The sequence below is a fragment of the Protomyctophum bolini genome, assembly GCF_963924005.1.
Source record: "Protomyctophum bolini genome assembly, chromosome: 24".
Lineage (NCBI taxonomy): Eukaryota > Metazoa > Chordata > Actinopteri > Myctophiformes > Myctophidae > Protomyctophum > Protomyctophum bolini.
The window spans coordinates 6547897-6557896 of NC_137885.1; the positions used below are offsets into that span (position 1 = coordinate 6547897).

General features: G+C 48.3%; 1 pseudogene across 1 annotated transcript in view; it reads right to left on the minus strand.

Moving 5' to 3' along the window:
• LOC308311924 (bone morphogenetic protein receptor type-2-like) overlaps positions 1-10000 on the minus strand; it is a 25399-nt pseudogene that overhangs the window by 2798 nt on the left and 12601 nt on the right. Inside the window, exons 6-10 of the transcript XR_013966270.1 lie at positions 9225-9372; positions 8409-8545; positions 5288-5460; positions 3629-3995; positions 586-1810 (exon numbers count right to left, since the gene is read on the minus strand). The product of XR_013966270.1 is annotated as a bone morphogenetic protein receptor type-2-like (transcript). The remainder of the gene's footprint in view (positions 1-585; positions 1811-3628; positions 3996-5287; positions 5461-8408; positions 8546-9224; positions 9373-10000) is intronic.

A 10000-nucleotide genomic window follows, 5' to 3' on the forward strand; every position in this document is an offset into this window, starting at 1 on the left:
TCAATGCTGCCATATTATTATTATGCATCTGACAGGGGTGCATGCTTAGGTTAGACATAAGGTTATAGGTTTAGGTGTGCTGCCCCGTGGGAGGTTAGGGTTAGACTAGTCATTGGTTAGACATGGGTTAAGGTTAGGTTTAGGTGTGCTGCCCCGTGGGAGGTTAGGGTTAGACTAGTCATTGGTTAGACATGGGTTAAGGTTAGGTTTAGGTGTGCTGCCCCGTGGGAGGTTAGGGTTAGACTAGTCATTGGTTAGACATGGGTTAAGGTTAGGTTTAGGTGTGCTGCCCCGTGGGAGGTTAGGGTTAGACTAGTCATTGGTTAGACATGGGTTAAGGTTAGGTTTAGGTGTGCTGCCCCGTGGGAAGTTAGGTTTAGGGTGAGGGTTTGAGATGGGTTGTAGTTGTGTAGGACTAATGACCGGTCTAACCAAATGACTAGTCTAAACCAAAAAAACTGTCTAAACTAAAGTACTGCAACCCCATCTGACATTCAACAAAATGGTTCACATCCACTACTAATGCACCACAACATGCAGCCTTTCTATTGTGTTTGAGGATGATGTGTGAGGGCAGCAGCTCACCCAGAGATGTCAGGTCTCTGGTGGTGAAGGACAGGTCCAGGGAGTTGGGTCTCTCCGGCCGGCGGGCTTTGGGTTGCCTGAGCAGGGCCTCCCCTCTCATGGTGACGCCCCCGGTGGGGTTGATGAGCGTCCCCTGGGGGCCGCCGCCGCAGCCCGAGCCCTGCAGTAGCCCGGAGGAGGAGCTGGTGGTGCTCTCTCCTCCGGTGGGGGCTCCGCTGGCGTCCCCCCTGCTGCAGCCCCCGCCCCCACCCCCCGCCTCGCCCACGCCCACGCCGCGGCCCCCCTCGTCCTCTCCTCCTCCGCCGCCGTCGCTCTCCCCCTCGCTCTCGCCGTCGCCCTGTCCGTGGCCCGTGTTGCTGTTGTTGTTGTTGGAGTTGGAGGGCCGCGAGGCCGAGTGGAGCAACAGGGTGCCGGCGGGCGCGCCCTCGGCCTGCTCCCGGTCTCGGCTCAGCAGGGGCTCGTGTTCGTCGGGGCTGGCCGTGATGACGCCCAGGCTCAGCCGCCCGCCGCCGTCGCTGCCGCCCGCTCCTCCTCCCCCCCTCGGGGGCAACGCTGAGCCGTTCTGGACGGCCATCATCGCGGTGCCGCCGGCCGCGGAGGAGGACAGGCCGCCGTTAGCTTGGCCGCCGTTAGCGGCGCCGTTGGCCTGATGATGCGGCGCGTTGGTCTCTCCTCGCAGCAGCGGCAGGTTGTTGGTGCCGGAGGAGGAGGCGGAGCCCCCCCCGCCCCCCCGGTGGTGGTGGTGGTGGGCTTCCGACCCGTTGGCGGCCACGTTGGTGGTCGCCCCCCCTCCCCCCACGTTGCTCTTGGACCCCTCCACCTGCCGCAGGTTGGACTTCCCCGAGCGTCCGAACTTGAACCGGAGCGAGGAGGACGACGAGGAGGAGGACTCCTTCTTGTTGGCAGGCTTGGTGCGGAGGGGCAGGCTGGACGGCCGCTTGGGAAGGTTCTGCTGCTTGGGGGGCAGCGGGAAGATGGCGCTGGGCAGTGGGGGAGCCCCAGCGCCGGCCGCGGCGTTGTGGTCCGAGGAGGCGGTGCCAGCGCCCCCCGAGGCCTCGCTGGCCATCTTGATGAGCGGGTACAGCAGGCTGGAGGAGCCGCCGGGGCTGAGCGGGTCCGGAGAGCAGAACTGCTTCTGGGAGTGCTCCATCAGGTTCTCGTCAGAGCTCTCCTTCAGGTTCTTGTCCACCTCTTTGGGGTCCAGCTTGGTGGTCTCCAGGTCCTCCTGTTTGTTGGGGGGGGAGTTCAGGTCATTATAAATAAAATAAAAAAAGCTTAAACAGTTGTTGAGCGATTTTCCTAATTTTTTTCTCTGAAAAAAACCCCCATGTTTCTATGTCAGTGGTGCTCAACCTTTTTCATGTCAAGGACCCCCAGAATTATCTCTATTGGGCCACGGACCCCCCCCATCTCAAAATATGTAGTTCCAGGGACCCCCCCCCCCAGAAGCCAATATTTTAGTTAAAAATGTTCGCTCTGAAATACATAATCTAATATATATATTAGGTTATCGTTGATGTGTTATTATCTTCCAATTTCTAGGTCATCTACTTTTATATGCGACCAGATTTGACTGAGAGCCTGTCATGGCGCAGCCTGCACCTTTTCACCAGAGGAGAAAAACTGCCTTTAAAAAAAAAAAAAATCACACCTGTGTGAACAGAGTGGTGAAACTCCTCTCTCTCTCTCTCTCTCTCTCTCTCATTAGCAGGCAACAGTGCACTGTCTCTCTGTTTCTGGCGCCACCTACTGGTACATACTGGTGCTCATTAATGTCACATAGGTGACCAACACATAGGTGCATGACCAACACGGACATTGCTGGTTGTAGGAGTGGTTGCACCACTCAGTTAATAAAGACACAGACAGACTCTTCACACACTAGAGCCTGAAATAAATGTCAGAGCTGAAGCAGGTGGACATGAGCTGAAATGGACAACTTCAGTTTTTTTCAACCAAGGTTCATATTTTAGGTTGTTATTAGAAAAAGTAAAAGATGAATGTTATTTTTATTTTCTTCATTTGCTGCTTTCTTTCGTTTTAGAGTGGGGGCATTCGAGCATGGGGCTAAATATGTATTATTTTACATTATTTTATAGCGATCTTTTTTTATTTATCATTTACTATAGTCCTACTAGACCCCAATAAATTACATCTGGCCACAAAAGTTCACAGGATCTAGTACTGAATGTGAAGGTAGCCTACTGGGGGGGAAGCCACACTGTAATAGGCTCAATATGTCAGTTTGACACATTCAGTAGATCCTGTGATCTTTTGTGGCCAGATGTAATTTATTGGGTTCTAGTAGGACTATAGTAAATAATACAAAAATAAATCGCCATAACATTTTTTAAAGAAATACATATTTAGCCCCATGCTCGAATGCCCCCGCCCCCCTGTCAAAAACAGCTAAAATCCCTAAAACAAAAGAAAGCAGCAAATGAAAAAATAATAATAACACTCATCTTTTACTTTCTATAATAACAGACTAGTTGATAAGAAAGAAAAAAAACCATACATATGTTTTTGTAGGCCTCAAGATCAGCTAGATTATAGTCATAGTGACCAAATGTACAACTATTATAAAAAAAAAGAAGGTAAGCCTAATTAAACAACTGGTCAACTAGTAAAAATCACTAGAAGTGAAAGCCCTAGAGTCCACATAAGTGAACCTTTCAAGCCTGTTTCTCTACAAGACATTACTCTATGAGCCAAAACAACAAGTGTCAGAGCTGAAATCGACATGCAAATATGAAATAAATGCTTTAAACATGCAGCTATAGGTGTAACGTTAGAGACCACAGAAGTGAACCTTTTTCTCAACTCGCCGTTTCTCTGCAAGACATTAACTCTATATCTCCAAAACTGGTGGAGTCGAACGGAACAACCCGATATGTCAATTTGAAGCTATACGAATTCCCTGCTTTCACATGACATGACAACAAACGAAAATTAATAATAATAATAAAAAAAATGACAGGCCTCCCCATTCACGGTGGGGTCACACATATATAATATTTCTTTAAATAATCGATGTCCTGACCTGGGTCAGGTGGAGGCACACGGGCACCGGCGTGGTGGTGATGAGCCCCTCCGACTCGGACACCAGGGTGGTGGTGGTGGCGGAGGAGGAGGCCGAGGGGCTGCCCGCCCTCAGGCTCATGGTCCCACTGCTGCCCTCCGGGCTGGGCAGGCGCCCGGCGTTGGCGTGGTGCTGCTGCTGCTGCTGGCGCTCCTGGTTGATGGAGTTACGGTTGCGCTCGCTGCCTCCGCCGCCCGCGGTGCGCCCGCCGCCGCCGCCCCCCGCCTCCTCCGCCTGGGCGTTTTTGGCCACACCCCCCCCTTCCTGCTCCTCGATGTAGGAGGAGGGGTGGTCCGTGTACGGGCCGGGCTTCGGCGTCATGCGGTTCCTGTGTGTAGGGGGAGGATATAGGAAGAACAAAGAGGTTGGAAACGGACACTCGACGCTCTAGACCAGGGGTAGGCAACCTGTGGCTCTAGGGCCACATGTGGCTCTTATAGGCTCTCTCCCGTGGCTCCCAGTTGCTACGGCAAAGAAGTATGAAAAGGAATAAGAGGTTTTCTTTTTCTTTTTACATTTAATCATAATTTATTATTGGATTTGTAGTAGGCATAAAGTTATTCATTCATTTTGATATTGCAAAACAATGTTGCCTATACACCAGATAAAAATAAGAATCATATTTAATGAAGGAAAATGGAAGAATAGAAGAATGTATTCATGATAAGACATCTGTTTGTTTTCACCACCAATGCTGCTGGCTTACTGGTATACAGTATACTTGACATGCTTTGAGAAATTAGCAAACAATAAAATGTAATATTAAAAGACCAGAAAAATCACAAATAATGAAAGTTTTCTTAATTAAAGCATACATATTTTGCGTCTCCAGATAGAATTGCAATACGTTCTTGGGCCAAAAATGGCTCTTCTGATAATAAAGGGATTTTTAGACCGCCTCATATAAGAACTGTGTTTGACAAAACAAACATGGCATCCCGGGGCCGTTTCACTCACATATGATATGAAGAAAGAAATAACTGCTGAATTAGTTACATTTTCACTAGAAACAGGACTGTATCATAATATACGAGCGACTGACGGTCGTAAAAACGACACAGAGACACCCTCCCCTGACAATAACGCCGACCGAGACAGCTTGTTTATTTCAGGACCCACAAAATGCTTATAGTAGACGATATAAAGTGTTATTCTCCATAGAGAAATGACTTCTATATGAACCGAGGTGGATGAGCGAGTGACTTCAGGACTTTGGGGGCGGAATTGGCTCCTCTATATGTTAGGGAGCCTGGAACTCACCTATGCTTTTTAAATTTTATGGCATAGGCAGCTCCCGGCAGGATCCGCCGGGAGAATATATAAGCAGCTGCGCGACATGAGACTAATTACTTAGAGCGACAGAGAGAGAGGAGCGTGTGTTTGTACATGTGTGCGTGTGTATGTCAATTTTACAAAGGTGCAGACAATCAGAAATCAGCAGAGAGTGAGCAATGTTTGCGCTACTCTATGCCGAATTGAAGTGGACTCAGACCCAGACTTTTTTTTTCTCCCTGGAAATAAAAACGTCTGTGTTTCCGAGGCTAGGGAGGGACTAGTTGTATATCCACTGCCGTAGCTCTCGCTGTCGGTCAGCGTGGTGGTCAGGTCAGTGTGCCGTACCTCTCGTTGTGCAGCGTGGTGGTCATGGGGTTCAGCGTGGGGCTGACCGACTTGGAGCGGTCCCAGATGAGCAGCAGCTCCGCCAGCCTCTCCTCCGCACACTGGGCCGTGAGGCGGGCCTCGGCGTCCTGGTCCCAGCAGTCCTCCATGGTCTCCTTCAGGGAGCGCACCGCCTGGGGGGGAGAGCGCGCACGCACACACACACACACACACACACACTACTGTTAAGACTAGGCATGTAACGATACACTCAACTCATGATACGATACGTATCACGATATGAGGTTCACGATACGATTTTTTTCACGATATTTTCAGCACAATTATTTTCCAGGCAATTGATCGAAAACTTTTTTTTAAAAATGATTTAGCTTCCCCCCCCCACCCCCAAGCTTTTTTCACATTTTTTATTTAACTAAATTGCAAAAGCAGCATTACTTTTCATGTAAAATTACTTAATTTCTGTGCAACAACTGTAAACACGCTTTCATGTTTAAACCTAGCTCGAGTTGACATTTCACTTTGATGGCATCTTAGGATAGATTGTAGAACTATTTGACAGTGCAGAAACATAAGCAGCACGGGGAAGCAGCTTTTTGCTTCTACGGGCCGTCGGCATGGAACAAGCTCCCACTGTACCTTCGTCAGGCAGCCTCTGTAGACATTTTTAAAGCTCAGCTCAAGAGCCACTTCTACAACATTGCTTTTAATTGATCTTTTATTTTTTTATTTCTGTTATTCATGTCCTCACTGTATTGCATTACTGCTTGTTTTTAATGTTGTTGCCTTGCTTTTCTTTTATCCTCCATTTCTCTGTAAAGCACTTTGAGCTGCATTTCATGTCATGAAAGGTGCTATACAAATAACGTTTTATTATTATTATTATTATTATTATTATTAATTGCCTTCCTTGATGTATTAATGAGCATCAATAACGACCATCACCTGTGTCACAGACACATACAGCTCCCCTCTGCAGGCCTCTACTAATGACTGCATGGAGTCTGTCTCATTTCTCTCCAAAATTACGTGAATATGATGGAATATGATTACAGCTCATATCACACACTAGCCCCCCTAAAAAGAAAAAAAAACACCAGGGGTCTAGTGCATTGTAACAGGGATAGACTCCATCTCCCAGGGGTCTAGTGCATTGTAACAGGGATAGACTCCATCTCCCAGGGGTCTAGCGCATTGGAACAGGGATAGACTCCATCTCCCAGAGGTCTCTAGTGCATTGTAACAGGGATAGACTCCATCTCCCAGGGGTCTAGTGCATTGTAACAGGGATAGACTCCATCTCCCAGGGGTCTAGTGCGTTGTAACAGGGATAGACTCCATCTCCCAGGTGTCTAGTGCATTGTAACGGGGATAGACTCCATCTCCCAGGTGTCTAGTGCGTTGTAACAGGGATAGACTCCATCTCCCAGGTGTCTAGTGCGTTGTAACAGGGATAGACTCCATCTCCCAGGTGTCTAGTGCGTTGTAACAGGGATAGACTCCATCTCCCAGGGGTCTAGTGCGTTGTAACAGGGATAGACTCCATCTCCCAGGTGTCTAGTGCATTGTAACGGGGATAGACTCCATCTCCCAGGTGTCTAGTGCGTTGTAACAGGGATAGACTCCATCTCCCAGGTGTCTAGTGCGTTGTAACAGGGATAGACTCCATCTCCCAGGTGTCTAGTGCATTGTAACGGGGATAGACTCCATCTCCCAGGTGTCTAGTGCGTTGTAACAGGGATAGACTCCATCTCCCAGGTGTCTAGTGCGTTGTAACAGGGATAGACTCCATCTCCCAGGTGTCTAGTGCATTGTAACAGGGATAGACTCCATCTCCCAGGAGTCTAGTGCATTGTAACAGGGATAGACTCCATCTCCCAGGAGTCTAGTGCGTTGTAACAGGGATAGACTCCATCTCCCAGGTGTCTAGTGCGTTGTAACAGGGATAGACTCCACCTCCCAGGGGTCTAGTGCATTGTAACAGGGATAGACTCCATCTCCCAGGCGTCTAGTGCATTGTAACAGGGATAGACTCCATCTCCCAGGTGTCTAGTGCATTGTAACAGGGATAGACTCCATCTCCCAGGTGTCTAGTGCATTGTAACAGGGATAGACTCCATCTCCCAGGAGTCTAGTGCATTGTAACAGGGATAGACTCCATCGTAACAGGGATAGACTCCATCTCCCAGGAGTCTAGTGCGTTGTAACAGGGATAGACTCCATCTCCCAGGAGTCTAGTGCGTTGTAACAGGGATAGACTCCTGCGCGTTACCGGCTGATACGGCCAATAAGCCACTCCCGTTCTTGCTTGATATACAGAAAGAATACAAAGGGCATAATATTATATTCCTTAATCAAATATTTCATTGACCATTTGAGATACAGGGTCAGGCCTTTGGCCTCTTTGTATGAGGAATAAAATGAAACGTCTCATCTGTCGCGTCACGTGAAAAGAGACGTTTCTGTGGCTACCAAGGTTCCATTTGGTTCTATTTGTAGTACACTCTGAGTTAAATTAACATTGATTTTACAATATACATTGGGGGGGTCCCCAGAGATAGAAATGCAATTAAATGGGGGGGTCCGTAAGACTAATGCATGTCAAACCTGGGGGTCCAGGTTTTCGGAATCTTGAGTAACCAAATACACTTCTCTTCAGACCTTCTGGTGTGCCCATACGCCTTCCTCCATCTCCAGTCATTTCTGTTCCCAGTATTGTTTACCTCCCATTGTTACCTTCGCTCTGTCGTTTCTGTCTCGTTATATACCTGTATTTTATTCCCTTGTTTTTTTGTTTTGTTTCTTTGTTTGTTTTGTGAATACTTGTAAATGTATGTGAAGTTGTTTATGTGTATGAGTGTATCATTTATATATCCTGTGAAAGTATGTAACAGCTGAGGTTGTGAAAAAAATTAAAAAAAATCAGTTGTAAGAAAAATGTATACCTGTAATTCTGTGAAGTTGCCTAAACTGAAATAAAAAAACCTGGGGGTCCTTGAAATTAAACAGGTTGAGAATCACTGCTAGAGCCGTAAAAATCTTCCCTTTTGGGAGGGGGGCATATCTTTTCAAATGGGGGTCCACGGACTAGTTTCTCTCTCTCTCTCTCTCTCTCTCTCACCAGGCTGTTCTCCTTCCAGGCCTCGGGGAACTTGGGCCTCTGCTTCTCCCGGGACACGAGCACCTGCATGTCCTCAAACGTGGGGTGGTTCCCGGCCTCGGCCTGGAACGCCATCTGGTACTCTGGCGCCGACTCTCCTGTGGGAGCGCGCAGGGAGAGAACAATCTGTACACGTATACATGTGTGCTTGTGTGTGCGCGTGTGTGTGTGTGTGTGTGTGTGTGTGTGCAGGGCGTTGTAGAAAGGGAGCACATTTTGGGTATGCAAAAAACATACCCCGTGTTTCAGAGTAGACTAAGAGGACACACCCAACTCTAGTCCATCTAAGCCCAGTGTGGGGTCCGGGGACCCCCAGGGGTCCTCGAGGGAGTTCTAGGGCGTCCCCATGCATGAAAATGATGGTTTGGAAACCAAATGGCTACCCCTTATGGGTCTGTAACTCTGAGTGTACAAATGGAACCAAATGTGGTTCTATTTGTACACTCAACTTAAGTTAAATTAAGATTGATTTTTTACAATATACATCTCATGAAGGTCTCCCAGTAGACCAGGCCCCAGGGCGTGCGTGTGTGTGTGTGTGTGTGTGTGTGTGTGTGTGTGTGTGTGTGTGCCTCTCTCTCTCTCTCTCTCACCAGGGAACAGGTCTGTGCATCTCATGAAGGTCTCCCAGTAGACCAGGGCGTGTGTGTGTGTGTGTGTGCCTCTCTCTCTCTCACCAGGGAACAGGTCTGTGCATCTCATGAAGGTCTCCCAGTAGACCAGGGCGTGTGTGTGTGTGTGTGTGTGTGTGTGTGTGTGTGCCTCTCTCTCTCTCACCAGGGAACAGGTCTGTGCATCTCATGAAGGTCTCCCAGTAGACCAGGCCCAGGGCGTACATGTCCACCTGCTTCAGAGCAGACTCACAGTCCCGCAGGTTGACCGCCCCTTCCAGGACCTCTGGAGCCATGTAGCGGATAGTACCCACCTGAGAGAGAGAGAGAGAGAAGAGAGAGAGAGAGAGAGAGAGAGAGAGAGAGAGAGAGAACGGAATTAATTAAACAAAAGCCTGATAGGGGAATCAGTACCAGAGCGACAACTCGAGGAGACTGCGAAGTTCCGTACCGGCAAACAACATTAGGGCCAAATGCAACCCAGCATAAAACTGGATGTCTTGTCCAATATAGTCCCTTCCTATAACATTTTAGTCTACTTTTTAATTTGTTGACGAAATTGTCATGTATATTTACTAGTCTTTAAGTTTTAGTCATCATAGATTCGTTTTTATTTCGTTTTATAGTCAGTGAAAAAAAGGTAGTCGACGAACTTCTTTCGTCTTAGTCGACGAAAACAACACGTTTGCGTTGTGGTTATGTTATTCTGGGTATTGGGGGGGGGGGTTCTCTTAACCTGACTTTGCCAGATGGGGGCGGTATTGAGTAACCATGTTTCCCCAAGACAGCATCATCCATCTGAGATCTCTCAGAGAGTTGAGCTATAACACCGAACCTCTCCGCGGTTCGAACCAATCAGCGTGAGCTAAGGGCGGGGATATGTGCGAAATAGTTTTTTTCACTCGTCAACATGGCCGCTATATACCACGAGCAAGACCGACA